Source organism: Bos taurus, chromosome 6 (genome assembly GCF_002263795.3).
Source record: "Bos taurus isolate L1 Dominette 01449 registration number 42190680 breed Hereford chromosome 6, ARS-UCD2.0, whole genome shotgun sequence".
Lineage (NCBI taxonomy): Eukaryota > Metazoa > Chordata > Mammalia > Artiodactyla > Bovidae > Bos > Bos taurus.
Window position 1 is genome coordinate 86855804 of NC_037333.1, and position 21247 is coordinate 86877050.

Genomic DNA, 21247 nt, shown 5'->3' on the forward strand with positions numbered 1-21247 from the left:
ATGACTTCTAAGATATTTTACTGTTATTTATTTATGTTCTTGAGGTTATTTACATCTAATACGGCTGTCAAGTGGAAATATCATATATGGGTGTGCCTGTAGGTCTCTTCCCAGCTCTGTGTCCAGTGACATCAAGTTGGTAGCTCAAAACTGGCCAAAGTGGGACTGTTTTACACTACAGAGGTTCACAAATGCTGCAAAGTAGTGCTTGGTTTATTCCTGTGTTGTCTAGATTACAAAAGTGATGGAGAAATATAAATAATGCAGATAAAGCTTAAAATTATGTCATGTTTGTAGGCATTACATTGCGAAGAGCACAAAAAACTGAGGAAATTGTCTTCTAGTATTTTCAAAACTATTATCAAATTCAGCAAAGAACTCCTTTATGTCATTGATGAACAAGAACATTCTGACATACATCTTTGTTGTTTCACCTTGCCTTAGTCATAGACCCAGAAAAATCCAACAACCTTTGAGTTGTATTTCTGTTCACTCATCAGCTACAAATGTAGTTTGGTTGTAACAGTTCGGCCAAAATATCAACAAAGGCCTTCTTTTGTTGGGAAAATTAATTGACTACATGGAATTTAGAGTGTTATATTGTTGTTTATTATTGTTTATAAAATGTTACATATTCCTTGGGGCTTCCCTGGTGGCTCAGAGGGTAAAGTGTCTGAACATATTCCTTACATGAGCAAAATTTATAATTTGTATATTTATATAACTCTATCTATCTGTCTATCTATACATCTATCATCTCCACATTTTCTTTTCCTGGGGAGCCGGTTGTTAAACATTTATCGACTTATCACTGGGTAAGAGTAATTGTCAAGAGGAATGAGGATGAACAGCCAAAACTGTAAATAAGGAGCGTCTCCTAAGACACGGATACATAAACAGGCTGCAAGACTGGGCATGGAACATATGTGAGGCAATTAGAGTTCAAAAAGGAAAACAGTGAAAGCAAAGAGAAAAGACTGAAAGCAAATAGAGGACTAGGCTGAGGGTATGTCAAAGTTAAAGGAAAGTTCATTTTTATCCCACATTTCAATCATGAATAAGACACTAGATTATATCCTTTGAAAATGTGAGAAGGAGGATGGATGAGAGGGGCAAGTGTTTGTGGGAGAGTTAAGGAGTATTTTAGAGCATGCTCCAATCCTATTATTCCTTGCAATGTTCAGACAATACTTTGTATATAGTAACTTTAGTAAATATTTGGCCTTTGGATATAGGAATCCACAAATGTGTTATATGGTGATCTTGGCTTTGCTTTTTGCTAGCTGAATGACACTGGGCAAATTAATCTATCACTCAGTTTTCTCATCTGTCAAATGCAGATAATATTATTTATTCTTTAGTTAGCAGCTAATTTATTGTTTAGTTTTGAGAATTAAAAATATTTGGCACATGTAAAGCCTTAGCTGATGATGATGATTATCACTGTTCCATGTTTTCTTTTTCTCTTTGACTCTTCCCTTAATAACAGGTAGTCAGTGATTACTTCGGAGCAGGCGATGGCACCCCACTCCAGTACTCTTGCCTGGAAAATCCCATGGACGGAGGAGCCTGGTAGGCTGTAGTCCATGGGGTCGCGAAGAGTCAGACACGACTGAGCGACTTCACTTTCACTTTTCACTTTCATGCGTTGGAGAAACACCCCACTCCAGTGTTCTTGCCTGGAGAGTCCCAGGGACGGGGGAGCCTGGTGGGCTGCCATCTGTGGGGTCGCACACAGTCAGACACGACTGAAGCGACTTAGCAGCAGCAGCAGCAGCAGTGATTACTTCCTCTGTTAGCACTGTGTCTGCCCTTCTAGTACTACTTATCTCCTTATTCTAGTCCTTTGGTGAGAAATTGAAAAATGGCCTTGATGACAACCAGACCACAGTATTCTCAACAGAACATAAACAATACTGAGAACAAGCCATAGACAAGGCCTGTATGTGACCACAGAAATGAATAAACACCCTTCTCTTAGTGCTAACATGAAAGGGTGCAGTTGCTTTACAATGGCAACTCTAGACTTGCTTAATCTTCCCACCTCCTAGAGGAAAAATGTTAAGATTCCCAACCACTGAACTTCCCTAGCTCCTTGAGAGCTTCTAGTCCAGAACTGGTCCTTGCTTCCTCAACGTCTCCTTAGAATCCTCCAGCATGAGCTCAAACCTCATAAGAACCTTTTCTCAGCTTCCCCTGCTAAGATGCTCCTGGGGTTCCCAAGGGCTTGCAGCCTTCCTTGCTGTACAAACTAAATAAACTCACTGTTCTTTGTCTGTTTCTTCCTTTCCCAGGTGTATTCCTGGTACTCTTTGTCACTCTCAACAGTGGTGATATAGTAAGTAATTGGCAGGAAAGACTGAAAACCAAGTATAACTTGCTAAGGATGTATGTTAAATAAGAGTGAATGTGATATTTAGTATGTAATGGAGGGAAACAGTACATTGCCAGGGGTTAAAAGATCAAGATTCTCTTTTTATCACATTCAAGTTCAAGCTGAGTTGTGGAGAACTGACATCAGTGTGATATTGTTTGCGAGCTTCTTTACTTAAAAGAAACATTCCAACCACAAAAAGGTTAGCTTACAGTAAGTAATCCAACAGAGAACTTTTGTCCTGTCTTTGTTTTGAGTAGATTGCTGGTCTTCTTCAGCATCCCAATTACTTTAATGTGCATTTCCTACAGACAAAGACATAACCACAGTACAACCCTCCAAATCAGGAAATGAGCACTGATATCTTACTCCCATCTCATCCTCAGACCACATGGAAGTAATACCCTTCATAGCGAAAGGCTGCAGTTCAAAATCACTTGTTGCATTTGGTTGTCTTATCTCTTTAGCCTACTGCAATCGGGAACATCTCAGTCTCTCCCTTACTGATGATCCTGACACTTTGGAATATCACAGACCAGTTACTCTAGAGAATGGCCTTCCATTGGGCTTGTCTAATATTTCCTTATCTTTAGATTCAAGTTGTGCATCTTTGGCAGAAATAGCACTAAAGTGATGCTGCGTTCTTGTCTTTGCATTTTATCAGATTTATCATTTTATCAGATTTCATTTTTGTCCTCTTGTTAGTGGTGTTTAATTGCTTCAGCAAGGTGGTGTCTACCTGTGTTGTTCACTGTGAAGTTACTCTTTTTCTCTTTGCAGATAATAACAACTTTTTCTCCCCTGTGGTAAGGTGTTTTGAGACCGTAAAATCCCCTTTCTCATCAGTTTCAGTCATTTGTTTATTTATTTAATTACTTATATGAATATGGACTCGTGATTTTCAATTTTATTTTTAAAGCTTTTTCTTTTTTAAAGTTTTAAGTACACAGCAAAACTGAGAGGAAAGTACACATATAGTCTCCTCCATTGTCATCATCCCCTGCCTGAGTGGTCCATTCCTTACAGTTCTGTTTAATGGATTATAATCAGTTTCTAGGTATTTATTTTGACCTTCAAATTACCCCTGACTTGTCCAGTAGAAATCCTTCAATCTAGCTTTTGACACGTCCCCATCATTTTGTAATACTCCCTCACTTTCAGACACACAAAATATTCTAGGCTCATCTTCTACCTTTTCTTCCTCAGCCTTGAAATCAGCTAATTCTTCAAAGAAGTCCTGTTTTCAGTGGATAAAGGTCTTCAGAAAGGAAGGTCTGGGTGCTTGGTGTGCATATTGCTTTTGTCCTTTCCATGCCATCTTATTGGACAGAGATGGGAATTACATATACACCCCCTGACACAAATACATACACACACTTACATCTATATTTATTTCTGTATCATATAGATAATTTTGTAAAACACTGAGTTTACACTGAAGCGTTTGATTCTGATCAACACCATAGGGTTTCTTTCTATACTGGTAACTCCATTCTCTGGCAGTGAAAAACCTGTCCCATTTACTCTTCGTATGTTTACTGACTGATTAAACTGTATGTATGTAATTCCCTCCCATCATTGATCCAGCCCATTTCCTCTCGGAGATGTTGTCCTCGCTTCATTCAGGTTTTAAGTCCCCATGCTACGCTGCTGCCATGGCTGCTGCTGCTCCATGGCTGCTCCATGGCTCCCTCTCCCATACAGGCACCCTCTTTACTCCATTTGGGCCCTCATGCCCCACACTGGGCCACTCTCCATCCAGAAGCCTTCCTCACCTGCCACCCCCCTCCCTGCCCCCAGGCTCTGATACTCTGACCTGAATCACCCCCACACCCAGACCTCCTCCTCACCCAACTCAGGCTCCAGTTCCCCTCTCCAGGCCACTCTTCCCCCACTTACACCGTCCTCATTCTGCTTGCCTTTGACATCCTGTGCCAGGTACCCACCTCTGTGGGTCCTTTCTTACCCTTCTAAGCTATCTTATCTTGCAGTGGACTATGTCTCTGTGGAAACGCAGTTTTCTACATCATGTCCAAAGTTGTTTCCATGGATGTCTTCTCACCCCGCTTGAGTGCTGACATCCCATCCTGGCCTGCCTTCCTGTGTGGACACTTATCTCACTCTGATCTTACTGTTTATTGCTCTGGGCTCCCGTGGCTCTCCTGTGCTGAGGTGGACACCCACCACGCTAGGCCACACCTGTTTGTCTGGGACTGATATGTCCAGGAAAGGAAGTAAAGAGAAGCGGAAGACAGCAGTTGGCCTATTAGTAAGTAGGAATCTCTAGCATTTTGTCTTTGATTACCCATGTGTTTTAATAAGTCTGGCACTTCTGCTTTTCTGCTGTGGAATCTGTGTGCTGTGCTACGCTAGTTGCTCAGTCGTGTCCAACTCTTCGCCATCCTTTGAATTATAGCCCACCAGGCTCCTCTTGTCCATGGGATTTCCCAGGCAAGATAACTGAAGTGTGTTGCTATTCCCTCCTCCAAGGAATCTTCCTGACCTGGGGATCGAACCCACATCTCCTGGGTCTCCTGTATTGTAGGCAGATGCTTTACCTGCTGAGCTATCTGGACCTACTATTTTAAGAGATAAGTTATCTGGAATTTTTTTGTTGTTATTGTTAGACCAAAACTACCACTGGCTTTCCTTTCATCAGATTAGAATTAACACAGGACTTTCTCAGTTTGATCCAACCTATTTCTTTTGCTTCCTTTCAGTGTACTTTCTGCCCTGTGACTTAGCACTTCAGCTCCTGTGAACTCTTTGCCCTACAACAAATATTCCCTGCTCTCTCACACACTTGATTCTGCTTTTTCTTCCTCCCAGCATGCCTTCACCTCTTTCTATCTGGAAACCTTTGACTCATTCTTTGAGATGCAGATTAAATGTCACTTCTTAGTACAATCTGTCCCAACTCCCTAGGGACAGATAGGTGTTTCCTGCCTCTGTAGAGAGTAATTAGAACACATGTGATTAAACTTCTGTCTCTGATTGGCTGAGTAACTCTGGACAAATTGCTTATCTTTGATGAATCTCAGTTTCCTCTTCTGTGGATTGGGGATAATAATATAATAGTATCAATTTCATAGAGTTGCTATCAAGGTGGGTTTTGATAATGCATCATTCAACACAAATTTTCAACATGCTAATGATTGCTATTATGATGATTATATAATTAAATGTCTCCCCCCAAAAGATCATATGTTCTTAGGTATACTACCAAAACTTAACCCAAGATCTAAAACATTGTATGATAAACATTTTCTCAGCTCAGTCACTCAGTTGTATCTGACTCTTTGTGATGCCATGGGCTGCAGCACGTCAGGCCTCCCTGTCCATCACCAACTCCCAGAGCTTGCTCAAGTTCATGTCCATTGAATAGGTGATGCCATCCAACCATCTCATCCTCTGTCATCCCCTTCTCCTCCTGCCTTCAATCTTTCCCAGCATCATGGTCTTTTCTAATGAGTCAGTTCTTCTCACCAGGTGGCCAAATTATTGGAGCTTCAGCTTCAGTGTCAGCCTTTCCTATGAATATTCAGGACTGATTTCCTTTGGGATGGACTGGTTGGATCTCCTTGCAGTCCAAAGGACTCTCAAGAGTCTTCTCCAACACCACAGTTCAAAATCACCAATACTTCAGTGCTCAACTTTCTTTATAGTCCAACTCTCACATCCATACATGACTACTTGAAAAGCCATAGCTTCAACTAGGCAGCTCTTTATTGGCAAAGTAATGTCTCTGCTCTTTAATATGCTGTCTAGGTTTGTCATTGCTTTTCTTCCAAGGAGCAAGCATTTTCTGAGGGAGTTTATTCATTCAGTAAATATTTTTAACTCTGTGCTTGGTACTAATCATGTTTTAAATAACATTGTGACCAAAACACAGATGCTCTCTGACTTCATGGGATTCCTAGTCTAGTGGGAAATTGAGAATTTAACAAATAACTGTTGTTGTTCAGTTGCTAAGTCATGTCTGACTCTTTGCAACCCTATGGACTGCAGCATGCCAGGCTTCCTTGTCCTTCACTATCTCCTGGAGTTTGCTCAAATTCATGTCCATTGAGTTGGTAATGCCATCCAATCTTCTCACAAATAATTACACAAGTGAATAAGTATTGTGATAAGGCTTAAAAAAGACAGTGATTGTAATATCTGAAAGAGAATGAGGGGGTTGCTAATTTAGAGTAGGAAGTAGAAAAGTATTTCCAAAAAAGTGATATTTGCCAGAGATCTGAAGGCTGAATAGAAATTAAATAGGAGAGAAGTGTTCACAAAATGAACAGTATGAATGGAGGTGTGAGGCAAGAAAGAACTTGGTTCCATTAAGCCTGGTTTCAGAAAGCAGGAAATGGGAGTGATGAGGAGGAGTAAAGTGAGATGAGATTTAAGAGGTAGTCTGGGTCATGTTATTTAAGAAATTTTGAATTTAAGAAATTGTGTGGGTTGTAATAGAAAGTCATTGACATTTTTAGTCAGAGGTGTGAGCTGATCCTAGTTTTCCCTCAAATTACTCTGGGGAGACCCTAGAGCAGGGGCACCAGGAAGAAGCTGTGGGGTCCCAGGGAAATGTGGCCTGGGTGAGGGCAGTGGAGACAGAAGGGAGAGAGTAGAAATGCATTTGGAACGTAGAATAATAGATAGGCATCATGATAGTTTTGATGCCAGTGGTATTAGGGAGTAGGGGGGAAAGTTATTCAGAATGACCAAGATTCACACATGAGTGGAAGAAAGAACAAGAGCAGAGGGGCAGTTAGCTCAGATGATGGAAACTGGAGGAGGAATAGTTTTTCAAGAGAAGATGAAAAGTTTGGCTTTGGGTGCATGAAGTGCATTTGAAATGGTGGCAAGATGTCTAAGAAGAAATGTCAAGTACACTATTGATTAGGTAAGTCTGGGGGCCAGAAGGAGGATCTGAGCTCAATGTGTACATTTAGGAGTTGTTAGTGTAGAGATGAAACCCCATTCCCCGTCCTACCCCTGCCCATCTTCTTCTTATTATTTTTAAACTATTTATTTATTTGGCTGTGTAGTTACCTCATGCAGGATTTTTCATTGCAGCACACAGACTCTCTAGTTGTGGTGCACAGGCTTATTGCTACCCCACGAGGGATTGAACCGTGTCGTCTGTGTTGAAAGGTGAACTCATAACCACTGGACCACCAGGGAAGTCACCCTTCTCATTACTGATGAACCATTAATCTTATTTACTAGACTCTTTCTGGATAATTGTCATGCTACATATAATGTATAGATGACTTGTATTGGTAGAAAGCTAGAGAACTTCTTTGAAGGGAAATACAGCCAGTTCTGCTATAACAAGATATATTCCTCAAATGGAAAAGCTGGGAAAATTATGTAACAAAAATGTTCATTGGACAAATCAGGTCACAACACTTAAAAACGTCATCGGTGCCATGTTTACATATACATATATGTATAAAGAAGAAATGATAACATGCTTTTACACATGTTAAATGATTAATATGCAGTACTATGATAAATGGGGCTTCCCGTGTGACTCAGTGGTAAAGAAGCCACCTGTCAATGCAGATGTGACTTTGACCCCTGGGTTGGGAAGATCCCCTGGAGGAGGAAATGGCAACCCACTCCAATATTCTTGCCTGGAAAATTCCATGGACAGAGAAGCCTGGCAGGCTACAGTCTATGTGGTCTCAAAGAGTCAGACACAATTAAGTGACTGAGGAAGCATGCATGCAATACAATAAGTATGGACACAGTCTTGAGAAGGATCGGAAGTTTGTTTGTGAAGTGGACATCAGAAGGGTTGAGACTAGTGAGTTATTGGGAACTGTGGCAGGACTGTATCTGAAATCAGATGGAAAGTTTGGGTAAGTGTGGTTTATTGGGCTTGAGCCAAACATCAGAGTTATACGATTTACAACCTTAAACCCGAGGGCATGCTTCTCTATCTTTAAGGTGTTGGTCTTTCTAGGCATATATAGAATAGACACCCACTTCTTAAAAATTTGGTCTAAAGTATAGTCTTTTCTTTCAATTAAATTCTGTATCACTAATGGAAACTTTTTTTTGTGCCTTTATTATTTTACTTCTGGCTTCATCCAATAGCTGAAGGCTTTGGGAGTCTTAGCCATGTTTTAAACTGCTGACGACCCCACTGTGTTTAAAAGTTGTGATTTAAGAGGTCAGTTTCGGAGTCACTTTCAGGCTGAGTCTTTGTATATTTTGTAGATAGTGCTTTCTCTTTGACTGTCAGGAAGATTGTTTCTAATTTTCTTTTATTTGGTCTTCAATCCATATGCTTACCAGTCTTTTTCTCCTGCCATTTTACACATACTTTAAAGAGGTAGTAGATGTTTAAGATGTTTGCATGAATGTGTTTTGTGTGAAATTTTGGGGCATAATGAGAATTTCACATTTATTTAGGTATGATTTTACCTGCAGAGAAAAAAAAAAATTGCACCAAACTGAATTGAGATGAGTCAGAATACACAAAACACATTCATGCAAACATCTTAAACATCTACTACCTCTGTTAAAGTATGTGTTAAATTGCAAGAAAAAAAAAATTGATGCTTTTGAACTGTGGTGTTGGAGAAAACTCTTGAGAGTCCCTTGGACTGTAAGAAGATCCAACCAGTTAATCGTAAAGGAAATCAGTCCTGAAAATTCACTGGAAGGACTGATGCTGAAGCTGAAACTCCAGTACTTTGGCCACCTGATTTGAAGAACTGACTCATTAGAAAAGACCCTGACCCTGGGAAAGATTGAAGGCAGGAGGAGAAAGGTACGACAGAGGATGAGATGATTGGATGGCATCACTGACTCGATGGACATGAGTTTGAGCAAGCTCTGGGAGTTGGTGATGGACAGGGAAGCCTGGCATGCTGCAGTCCATGGAGTCGCAAAGAGTTGGACACAACTGAACAACTGAACTGGACTGAACTGATTCCCTAATATGTCAATTACCTTGGAACAAATTTGCACTTTCAAAACAAGCATTCTAGAAGAACTGGCTTTATTAATTTTATTCTCAAAATTTCCCAGTAGAATATCCAAGTTTTAGAAAACAGGAATATTTGTAATAGACTGGGCAGGAAATTTTCCTCCTGGAAGTTAGTGGTAAATCAATCCTTGATAACATGGAAAATGTTGGTGCAATGGGCAGTAAGTGGATAACTGTTTGATTTATATGCTAGATCATACGTGACTTTTTTAAACTAACCTAAGACTTATATGCAGAGTACATCATGAGAAACACTGGGCTGGAAGAAGAACAAGCTGGAATCAAGATTGCCAGGAGAAATATCAATAACCTCAGATATGCAGATGACACCACCCTTATGGCAGAAAGTGAAGAGGAACTCAAAAGCCTCTTGGTGAAAGTGAAAGTGGAGAGTGAAAAAGTTGGCTTAAAGCTCAACATTCAGAAAATGAAGATCATGGCTTCTGGTCCCATCAGTTCATGGGAAATAGATGGGGAAACAGTGGAAACAGTGTCAGACTTTATTTTGGGGGGCTCCAAAATCACTGAAGATGGTGATTGCAGCCATGAAATTAAAAGACGCTTACCCCTTGGAAGAAAAGTTATGACCAACCTAGATAGCATATTCAAAAGCAGAGACATTACTTTGCCAACAAAGGTCCGTCTAGTCAAGGCTATGGTTTTTCCTGTGGTCATGTATGGATGTGAGAGTTGGACTGTGAAGAAAGCTTAGCACTGAAGAATTGATACTTTTGAACTGTGGTGTTGGAGAAGACTCTTGAGAGTCCTTTGGACTGCAAGGAGATCCAACCAGTCCATTCTGAAGGAGATCAGCCCTGGGATTTCTTTGGAAGGAATGATGCTAAAGCTGAAACTCCAGTACTTTGGCCACCTCATGTGAAGAGTTGACTCATTGGAAAAGACTGTGATGCTGGGAGGGATTGGGGGCAGGAGGAGAAGTGGACGACAGAGAATGAGATGGCTGGATGGCATCACTGACTCGATGGACGTGAGTCTGAGTGAGCTCCGGGAGTTGGTGATGGACAGGGAGGCCTGGCATGCTGTGATTCATGGGGTCGCAAAGAGTCGGACACGACTGAGTGACTGAGCTGAACTGAACTGAAGCTTTACAATAATTTAGATTCCAAGAAATGACAGTTTTTGTTTATAAAAGTAACTTAGAAAAATTTCTCTGTTCACTTCCTTCTTTGATTTCTTTCTTTCTTCCTGTGTCTATCTATCCACCTGTCCATTTGCCTTGTGTCAATTCATTCTGAATATAGGTACATATATATGGCAAATATAAGAACCCTAGAATAGCTTTTGAGATTATTTTAAATTTAGAAAATAGCAATTTTAGGTTTAATAGGTATAAAGTCTACATGGATTTTAAAAGGAAATCTATTAATTATTATATCAATGTTATTTTGCACGTATTTCTATAAGGGACCTGGTGTTTTAATTTTGCACACTGTGACAAATACAAACGGGTTGCTATTCATGAAAAATTATATTTTGCTTGATAACTGCCAAAATTAGAATTCTTAACAGCTGAATGTAAAAATTTCACAACTCATTTTTGGAAAAATTATAGATTATTTATTTCTACCATAAAGTGAGTCCAAGTTTAGTAAAACCAAAAGTTTAATTCAAGTCACACACACACACACACACACAAACACCACAGTAATAGGGGATTATTGTTTATTGTGTATTTTCCTTGGCCCACAAATTCTGCTAGGTACTTTAATATGTTTTATCTAATGTCCACTATAAATCCTCACATGATAGGAACAAACCCAAAAAATCAGAAATAATTCACGTTTACCAATAATCTTTAAACTTCAGAAACTATATTCCAAAGGTCCCCAGGACTTCAGAAAGGTTGAATCGTGGTACGTACTTATATAGGGAAGAAATTTTTTCTTTACCACATCTGAGTTTTGTTAGACTCTTCACCATACTATATATACCTTGACATGAGTTTAAAATGAGTAAAAAATAATAATAATAAAGTATGTATCTCTTTTTTAATATATAATTTTAATATTTTAAAATTCACTAATTAAAAAAATGAAAATAAAATTAAAATGAGAAAAATTATTTTGAAGTCTGCCCCTTCCCTGGTGGCTCAGATGGTAAAGAATCCACCTGCAATGCAGGAGCCCTGGTTCAATCCTTGGGATGGGAAGATCCCCTGGAGGATGGCATGGCAACCCACTCCAGTATTCTTGCCTGGAGAATCTCATGGATGGAGGTGCCTGGTAGGCTATAGTCCATGGCATTGCAAAGAGTTGGATATGACTGAACAGCTGACTACACACACATTCTGAAGTCTATAAATGTACTAAACTATATAGATTGCTTTTTAGAGCAGAGACTCAAGAAACTTTCTATCCACCAATTTCTTGATCATTTGCTATCTCATCTGCCTGATGCCTGAAGTCTGCAGCTGATGTAGAGATGTATAGACGTTTTTGAGTTTTTTGGGGAAGTTACTCTCTCCTTTACTAGGTTGTGGTTGTGATTATGTCATTTTCTAAGATTTGGCATTCATGTACTTGGTAACTACAAATTCTCATGATGAATACATTTGATACATGACTAGATCAACCAGAAAAATTTTTTAGTTCTGTGGTTAAGACAGTCATTTTCACCATTAAATGTATTTTAGAAATTGCAGTGCTAAACAATGCAAAATAGTACTTAATGATTATATCCAGTAGATGTGATTGGATAGTTAAGAAACTTAAATCTGTCAGGTGAAAGCCTGTAAAAATTATATTAAAAAATAATAAATATAAGATTATTTTATAGTATTATCAAGAATGATAGTATAGTCAAAGAAGAGAGAGAGAGAGAGAAACTTGTGCAGGTAGTCCCTCAGATATCAGAGGGTTTTTTTCACTCACAGTTGAAACTGTTCCTAGAATCAGTCCCCTTGCAGGGCCTGAACCCACAAATGACGTGATGAGAGGTAGATGAAAAAATCTTTCACGTGCTGTGGGATTGTGTGCGGGCTAGGGATCCAGAACTGTGAATTTCTCCCCCACACAGCAAGGGGCTATATCTGCTCCTTCTCCTGAGGGAGGGGGAAGGATACTAGGTTCTTACCTTTGGAATGCAAATAAATCTCTTTTAGGGATTTTAAGACCTGTTCTGAAATTTGCAGCCCTTGATTCTGACTCTGTGTTTTGAAATGTAAATACATGGAAAGATAACGTTCTAAATCCCTTCAGTGGTCTAGGCTTTACTCAGTCTCCCTTTCCTTTAATTCAGCTGCCTAGCCTGGAATGGAAACTTTTTAAGGATAAAACTTTATAATCCTTTGCATGTGAGCAATAAGTTCCACCATTAAGGAGGTAGGGAGCCAAACATCTGATACTCAGTGAAAAGCAAGTGATACAAGTGAAAAGCAACCTTTTTACTGGTGAAGTAAAACAAAATAATCTCAATTTTTATGCTGTATCATTTTCATGGCTCATGAGGCCAGGACTTTTCAAGAACACTGAGAAATCCAGGGAAGATGTTTTCCCACAGCATACATTATAATACATATATTAACATATGTTAAAGTTTTTCAATAAATGGTACTAGAAAAAATGAGTTTATGATTTGGGGAAATATTTAAAATGCTTTTTAGTATCAAAAATCAGACTGTAGAAAGTCTAGGGAAAAATAGAAATTATTATATTATCATAAGTCTGTAGGAGAAAGGTTTTTTCAAGCAAAAGTAGTGCAAGAAATCAGAGGAAGGATAATAAACTTGATTATATAAAATTATAAAATGCCTATAAGCCAAAAATGTAAAAGGCAAAAAACAAAGTATTCCAATAGATATGATGAAGAGGGGATAAATATTTCCAACATATATGACAGGATAGTAAAGTGATCCAACAGTTTTTGTGAATGTAAACACAGGTATTATCTCTTTGGAAATTAAGACAGCTCTGACAGCTATTCAGAGTTGTCTCCCAGGCTATAGTCCTCAGTGAGAGGTGGAATAAAACTTAAACTCACAACTCTTATGTTATTTATTTGTCTTTAAGTTGATGAGAAAAAAAATGAAAATAAATGAAAATTTCAACTATACACTTATTTTTGTGATAATGTGATATCCATGTGTAATTATTATGTAGTCAGTAAAATGACATTACTAAGGGAGTTATGCTAGTGTTATCAAGGTGACCTGAAAAGCAGAATACAAAATTCTTATGAGCATATGGATCCCAGTAAAGCAAAGAGAAAACCTGGCAGAGAAGGACTCAAACTGTTAAGAATCGTTATTTCTCAATGGTAAGATTATGAGTAACTGCAATTTTGTTCAGTAGAATTTTTTATCATCTTTAAGTTTTTTTGATAAGTTGGGCTTCCCTTATCAAAAGGTGGCTCGGTTGGTAAAGAATCCACCTGCAGTGCAGGAGACCCAGGTTCAGTTCCTGGGTGGGGAAGATCCCCTGGAGAAGGAAATGGCAACCCACTCTGGTATTCTTGCCAGGAAGAGTCTATGGACAGAGGAATTTTGTGGTGGGCTATAGGCAGAAACAACTTCACTTTCCCCCCAAACTTGGGCTTCCTGGTGGCTCAGAGGTTAAAGTGTCTGCCTGTGTCTGCCTGCAATGCGGGAGACCTGGGTTCGATTCCTGGGTCAAGAAGATCCCCTGGAGAAGGAAATGGAAACCCACTCCAGTACTCTTGCCTGGAGAATCCCATGGACAGAGGAGCCTGGTGGACTGCAGTACATGGGTTCACAAAGAGTCGGACACGACTGAGTGACTTTATGTATGTATGTATGTATAGTCTATGGGGTTGCGAAGAATCAGACATTGCTTAGCAACTAAACTACAAGCTTTCTGATAAGCAGGTAATAATTTGTGATCATAAAAAGGATTCCTTTTAAGTGTGATTATTAAGAAGACCTTTAAAAATAAGGATTAAAGTAAGAAAATACTTCACAGTCCAAAGCTATCTCACCGATAGGAATCCATAGTGGCTGCCAGGAGCTCAAATTGTTGTACCTCTGTAAAGGTTGTGTGTGTGTGTGTGTGTGTGTGTGTTCTTAGTTGCTCAGTCACGTCCAACTCTTTGTGACCCCATGGACTGTAGCTCACCAGGCTCCTCTGACAATCGGATTTCCAAGAATACTGGAGTGGGTTGCGATTTCCTCCTCCGGGGAATCTTCCTGACCTAGGGATCAAACCTGCTTCTCTTGTGACTCCTACATTGGTAGGTGGATTCTTTACCCTTGAGCCACCTGGGAAGCCCATATCCAGCACCAGGGGCGCTTTAATAATTGCCACATTGTATGTTTTTCTTGGAAAACTCTAAATTGGAAAATAATGTCATGTTGGATCCTGGGAATGTCCTTCAGTCACTGAAATCTGTCTGTTCCTACGGGCAACACTGAGAGAGAACTTCAGGGGTCTCACAAAGATTTAGGTACAAATCATCAGTCTCACTGTTACCACTAAACAATGCTAACAAGTTGGTCCAGACCCAAGGGTACAGGGCAACACTATAATCATATGTTTCATATCTCTAGGATAAAGGATTTTTGGTAGCTCTTTTACTTGGTAAAATAACTCATGTCAGTTCTAATTTTGCTGGAATTAACCTTCAAACGACTTGAAATATAAGAAGAGAGGCTGGCATAGAGATCTCACATTAGATTTGGGATGACTATTTTTTCCAAAGGTTGGTGAATACCCTTCATAGAGTGACTGATTCTTTGACAAATGCAGCTTTTAGATTGTACTGTTGACTGCATATCCATCTTGCACCTACTATTGCATCTATGCTCTGAGAATCCATCAGGAGCATCCAAGACTTGAAGGACAGAGTTGTGAATTGTTCATTTAAATGCAAATTAGATTCACCAGCTGTTGTTGCTACTACTATTAGCAACCTTAAGGAGACATTTTATCCTAGCAACCATAGAGGAGGCAGATAACAATTTTCATTTTTATAAGGAAAAAAATGGTCAGAAAGCATAGGAGCAATTTTTCATTCAAATTCATCTATTTCACAGCAGAAAACCTTTTAAACAGAATCTAAGAAGGCTGCAATCAGTTGCTTCAACAGATTTTGCAGAATAACTATCATTGCCAAGATGGATGAGGTCAGCATTCTATAATATTTGGTAGGTTCTATTCTAGGCAGTGACTTCATAAGTTAACAAAAGCTGTGAGTGGAGTCAATAACTCTCCAGCATAAACTCATCAGTGTGGTAAAGCCAAATTTGTATGGATTCTCTTTAATTTAACCAAAAAATTTTAAGATTATTTTATATCGCAAATATTTATTTCATTGTCACTGTTCGCCTTGGAAAAATTATCAAAGTATTTTAAAACACTTTGGCTTCTGACAGACTTGAACTCCTGACATGTAGGACTGATTTCCTCCTTGTCATGCATAGAACCTCTTTTTTAGCATGTTCTTGGTAAAAATTTACTGAATTAAATTCAAATATTGTTTGATTTAGCATTAAGTTTTATCACTTACACAGGTTGTTCTTGAAATCTCATTTTCTAGTGTCCAAGATTTAATCATCACAGTTTCCATAAATTTTATAGGATCATTTTCTAAAAAAGCTAAATATATGCAAAAAATCCTATTAAAAACATCTAGAAATATTTTCATGAGTGTATGTAAACATATTGTATCTTTCAGCATCTTGATGCCATAGCAAAACTCAGATAGATAAGTAGATAGAAATATTAGTATCCAAGAAGCTTTCAACATTCTGTAATTTTCTTAAAGCTTCAGATAGAAAATGGCATTATTTGGTAGAATATGGGTTTTCAGAGTTGTACATATTCTAACCTTGCAACACAAAATCGCTGCTAGATATTTTCTAGTGTACCTCATTGTTCTGGGTCTCATATTCTAAACACATATATATAAAATTAAAAAAAAATGTGTTCAAATATCTCCATAGTTTTGTCACAAAAGTATAACTGAATTATTATAATTTTTCAGTTATCAGTGTTTGTTGGACAATTGGCTCAATCTTGGTCCAATCATGGTCTTTTAATCAATATATATATATATATATATTTAATTGGAGGATAATTGCTTTACAATATTGTATTGGTTTCTGTCATACATCAACATGAATCAGCCATAGGTATACATATGTCCCCTCACTCTTGAACCTCCTTCCCACCTCCCAACCCTAATCAATAGTTTTGAAGCCTAAGTTTTGGTTGCTGTTGTTTTTATTGTCAAGTTATTATCAACTAAAACTACTGGTTTAGTGTGACTTTTAATTTCTTTTTTAAAAATTGTATCAGTCTTAAATGGATGACAAGGAAGAATTTAGGAGAAGGAAATAAAATGGATTTGTGTACATCACAAATGAAGATATAATCTGACAGTTCCCTGAATCACTGAGAAATAAAGTATACGGTGACTAAAACAAATCTTGGTGATGAGAACCAACTCATATCTGGAGCAGACTTCCCCTGTCTTTGGAGTACATGATCACTTTGGGAAAAGTTATTCTGGCTGCATTAAGGTGTGCCTGCCCTTGCCAGTCTGAGGATTTTGAGATTCTTACCTTTAAGTCCTTCACAGTCAGATGGACTGACTTCAAGGGCTGATCATGTAGTTTAAAGCTTATCCAGGCTGACAAGCTAGTTCTATGGTTATATCGTTTTGAGAAAGAGTGGCTAGGTCATTCTAAGTAAATCTTTACTATGGGACTTTTACTGGGTTAATGTGTTTGGAGAACCTTGAAGAGAAGAATAGAATATATAATAAAATCTGCTGGTTGCTCAGTTGTGTTCAACTCTGCGATTCCGTGGACTGTAGCCCGCCAAGCTCCTCTGCCCATGGAATTCTCCAGGTGAGAATACTGGAATGCATTGCCATTCCCTTCTCCAGGGGGTCTTACCAACCCTTGGATCAAACTCCGTTCTCCTGCATTGCAGGCAGGCTCTTTACCATCTGAGTCACCAGGAAAGTCCTATATAATAAAAAGATACAGTGTTTTTTAGAACTCATGTGTTCTACATAATTCAGCTTTTTGCGGGGAGGGAGCCCATTGTCTCTATGTTCCAGAGGTGTGCTGGAACTCGCTCCTACTGGCTTCTGAAAGCTGGCTGTGTGCGTCACTTCCCAGCTCCTTGGTTATGTCATGTAAGTAGATTGAAGTCAACCACGATTGGAGTATTTACATTATAGGAATCAGTGAAGTTTACAGATCAGAACATTTCCCTCTGGAGAGCTGGTTGTTAAATATTTACCACTGTGGTTTTCACAGGACACACTTTGTTCACTGCTATGTCCCCAGTATTCAGAGAAAGTGCCAGTCAAATATCAAATAGACACACTGTAAATATTTGTTGAATGCATTAACCTGTACCAAACCAGTCAGAAATAAATATTTGTTTCTACTTTTCTCTTTCCAGGATGTATATTTTATCATCCCTATCCCTAAAATGTCAATAACTTCTCTCATACAGAACCTACAGTTTTTATTTCTGCTGAAATTTAATGGTATTTTTTAACATTTTCAGTAATTAGGAAGCTGGAGGAAAAGTGGCCTCTAGGTTACTTTTTTTGCTACAAGAAATCCTCATGCAAAGGTGGCAGAGATACAGTCTTCTGTTGAATGGTGCTTTAAGTCAGTCTGTCCGGTGGAAGGAACGTGTCACAGCTGGTTTGTGTTAGTGACAGGGCAACCAGGTTGTACCATATTATGAATTTAACATGAGGCAATTCATAAGTTTGAGTGGCCAATCATGAATCCATCCTGCTTCATCCTGGAACTGCCTCAGTTGATATTCATTCAGTGCTTATTAGAGAGACAGTAAGAATCATTTATATTTTGGCACTTGGATTTTTTTACTTTAGCTTTTTTTTTTTTTTTTTGCTTTTCAATGTTTCTCCCAGTTTCCCTCCTTTTACTGGAAGTTTCTGCTCAGAATGATGTCTGACAATGGTTAACACACCACTTGGTGATGTGCCAAGGTAGTTACAGGAAGTCTGAGATATGTACGGTTAAACTTTTTGGATCATGCTAATATGACTTTGTAAATTTCCATATTGAAACTGAACACCTAAAATAGATAATGTTCTGGGTATTGATACCTGTAGGATGGTTAAAGACACCCAAATCTCTTAAGAAGGAATTCTGCTGCTGCTGCTGCTAAGTCGCTTCAGTCGTGTCCGACTCTGTGCGACCCCATAGACAGCAGCCCACCAGGCTCCCCTGTCCCTGGGATTCTCCAGGCAAGAACACTGGAGTGGGGTGCCATTGTCTTCTCCGAAGAAGGAATTTTAGTATTATCCTATTAGGCCTTGGTTCTCAAACTTTTGTAAGTATCAAAATAATCTGAGGAGTTTAGTTCAAAATTCAGTATGAGGAGTCATAGATTTTTATGCAGATGTCTATGATTTCTTTCACTTGACTGTTATTAAGCACTTAACTTTCATACCTAAAAGAAGGGAAGAGACGTTAACTATATCTTTGATACTCTATTCATCTAATTCCCATTTTCTATCAGTCAATGAGTCCTGTAAACTCCTCATTAAGATCTTTCAAAACTGTCCCTTTGTCCATTCCACCCACAGTTACTTGGTTAATGCTCTGGTTAATGGTAGCCTCCTTCTTTCTAAGGATGGAGAGGCAGGTTTTCAGTGTATGGTAGCATATGTAGTAGGTCCTATCAGTGCCCCACCATTTTTCCTCAGCCCACCTGGATCTCAAGGTTATAGAAACTCATTTCTGGCTAACTGACTGAGCGAGCCTGTTTGACCTGTGCCTGGGGATGGGCCTGAAGGTAGCTGAGAGTCACTGCTCTCTCTAAAAATGGTGAAGGTCAGGAGTTCGTGGATAAATACGTTAACTTCTTTGCTCCTTCATGGCACACTTCTGAGGTGCATTCTGTAGTTTTCCAGTGTATGTCAGTTGTTCATTGTGAAATCCTTCATTTTAGCGTTCTGTTTATGTGATTTCCTCCATCTCTGTCACAATTCCCTATACCATTAACCTTCTTTCTAGAATTACTCACCAAGGAAACTGCTTGCATCCAAATCCTTGACTCAGTTCAGTTCAGTCACTCAGTCGTGTCCAACTCTTTGTGACCCCATGGACTGCAGCACGCCAGGCTTCCCTGTCCATTCAACCATCTCATCCTCTGTTGTCCCCTTCTCCTCCTGCCTTCAATCATTCCCAGCTTCAGAGTCTTTTCCAATGAGTCAGTTCTTTCCATCAGGTGGCCAAAGTATTGGAGTTTCAGCTTCAGCATGGGTCCTTCCAATGAATATTCAGGACTGATTTCCTTTAGGATTGACTGGTTGGATCTCTTTGCTGTCCAAGGGACTCTCGAGAGTTTTCTCCAACACCACAGTTCAAAAGCATCAGTTCTTTGGTGCTCAGCTTTCTTTCTGGTCTGACTCTCACATCCATGAATGGATATGGAAAAACCATAGCTTTGATTAGAGGGAACTTTGTTGGCAAAGTAATGCCTCTGCTTTTTAATATGCTGTCTAGGTTGGTCATAGCTTTTCTTCCAAGAAGCAAGCATCTTTTAATTTCATTGCTGCAGTCACCATCAACAGTGATTTTGGAGCCTGAGAAAATAAAGTCTGTCACTATTTTCATTGTTTCCCTATCTATTTGCCATGAAGTGATGGGAACAGAAGCCATGATCTTTATTTTTGAATGTTGAGTTTTAAGCCAGCTTTTTCACTTTCCTTTTCACTTTCATCAAGAGACTCTTTAGTTCTTCACTTTTTGCCATAAGCGTGGTGTCATCTGCGTATCTGAGGTTATTGATATTTCTACGGGCAATCTTGATTCCAGCTTGTGCTTCATACAGCCTGGCATTTTGCATTATATACTCTGCATATAAATTAAACAAGCAGGGTGACAATATACAGCCTTCACGTACCCCTTTCCTGATTTGGAATCAGTCTGTTGTTCCATGTCCAGTTCTAACTGTTGCTTCTTGACCTGCATACAGATTTCTCAGGAATCAGGTAAGGTGATCTGGTGTTCCCATCTCTTGAAGAATTTTCAAGAGTTTGGTGTGATCCACACAGTCAAAGGCTTTGGTGTAGTCAATAAAGCAGAAATAGATGTTTTTCTAGAACTCTCTAGCTTTTCCTATGTTCCAACGGATGTTGGCGATTTGAACTCTGGTTCATCTGCCTTTTCTAAATCCAGCTTGAACATCTGGAGGTTCTTGGTTCACATACCATTGAAGCCTGTCTTGGAGAATTTTGAGCATTACTTTGCTAGTGTGTGAGATGAGTGCAATTGTGTGGTAGTTTGAACATTCTTTGGCATTGCCTTTCTTTGGGACTAGAATGAAAACTGACTTTTTCCAGTCCTGTGGCCATTGGTGAGTTTTCCAAATTTGCTGGCATATTGAGTGCAGCACTTTCACAGCATAATCTTTTAGGATTTGAAATAGCTCAACTGTAATTCCTTCACCTCCACTAGCTTTGTTTGTAGTGATGATTCCTAAGGCCCACTTGACTTCAGACTCTAGGATGTCTGGCTCTAGGTGAGTGATCATGGTTATCTGGATCATGAAGATCTTTTTTGTGTAGTTCTTCTGTGTATTCTTTCCATCTTTTCTTAGTATCTACTGCTTCTTTTAGGTCCATACTGCTTTTATCCTTTATTGTGCCCATCTTTGCATGAAATGTTCCCTTGGTATCTCTAATTTTCTTGAAGAGATCTCTAGTCTTTCCCGTTCTGTTATTTCCCTCTATTTCTTTGCACTGATCACTGAGGAAGGCTTTCTTATGTGTCCTTGCAGTTCTTTGGAACTCTTCATTCAGATGGGTATGTCTTTCCTTTTCTCCTTTGCCTTTAGCTTCTCTTCTTTTCTCAGCTATTTGCAAGGCCTTCTCAGACAACCACTTTGCCTTTTTGCATTTCTTTTTCT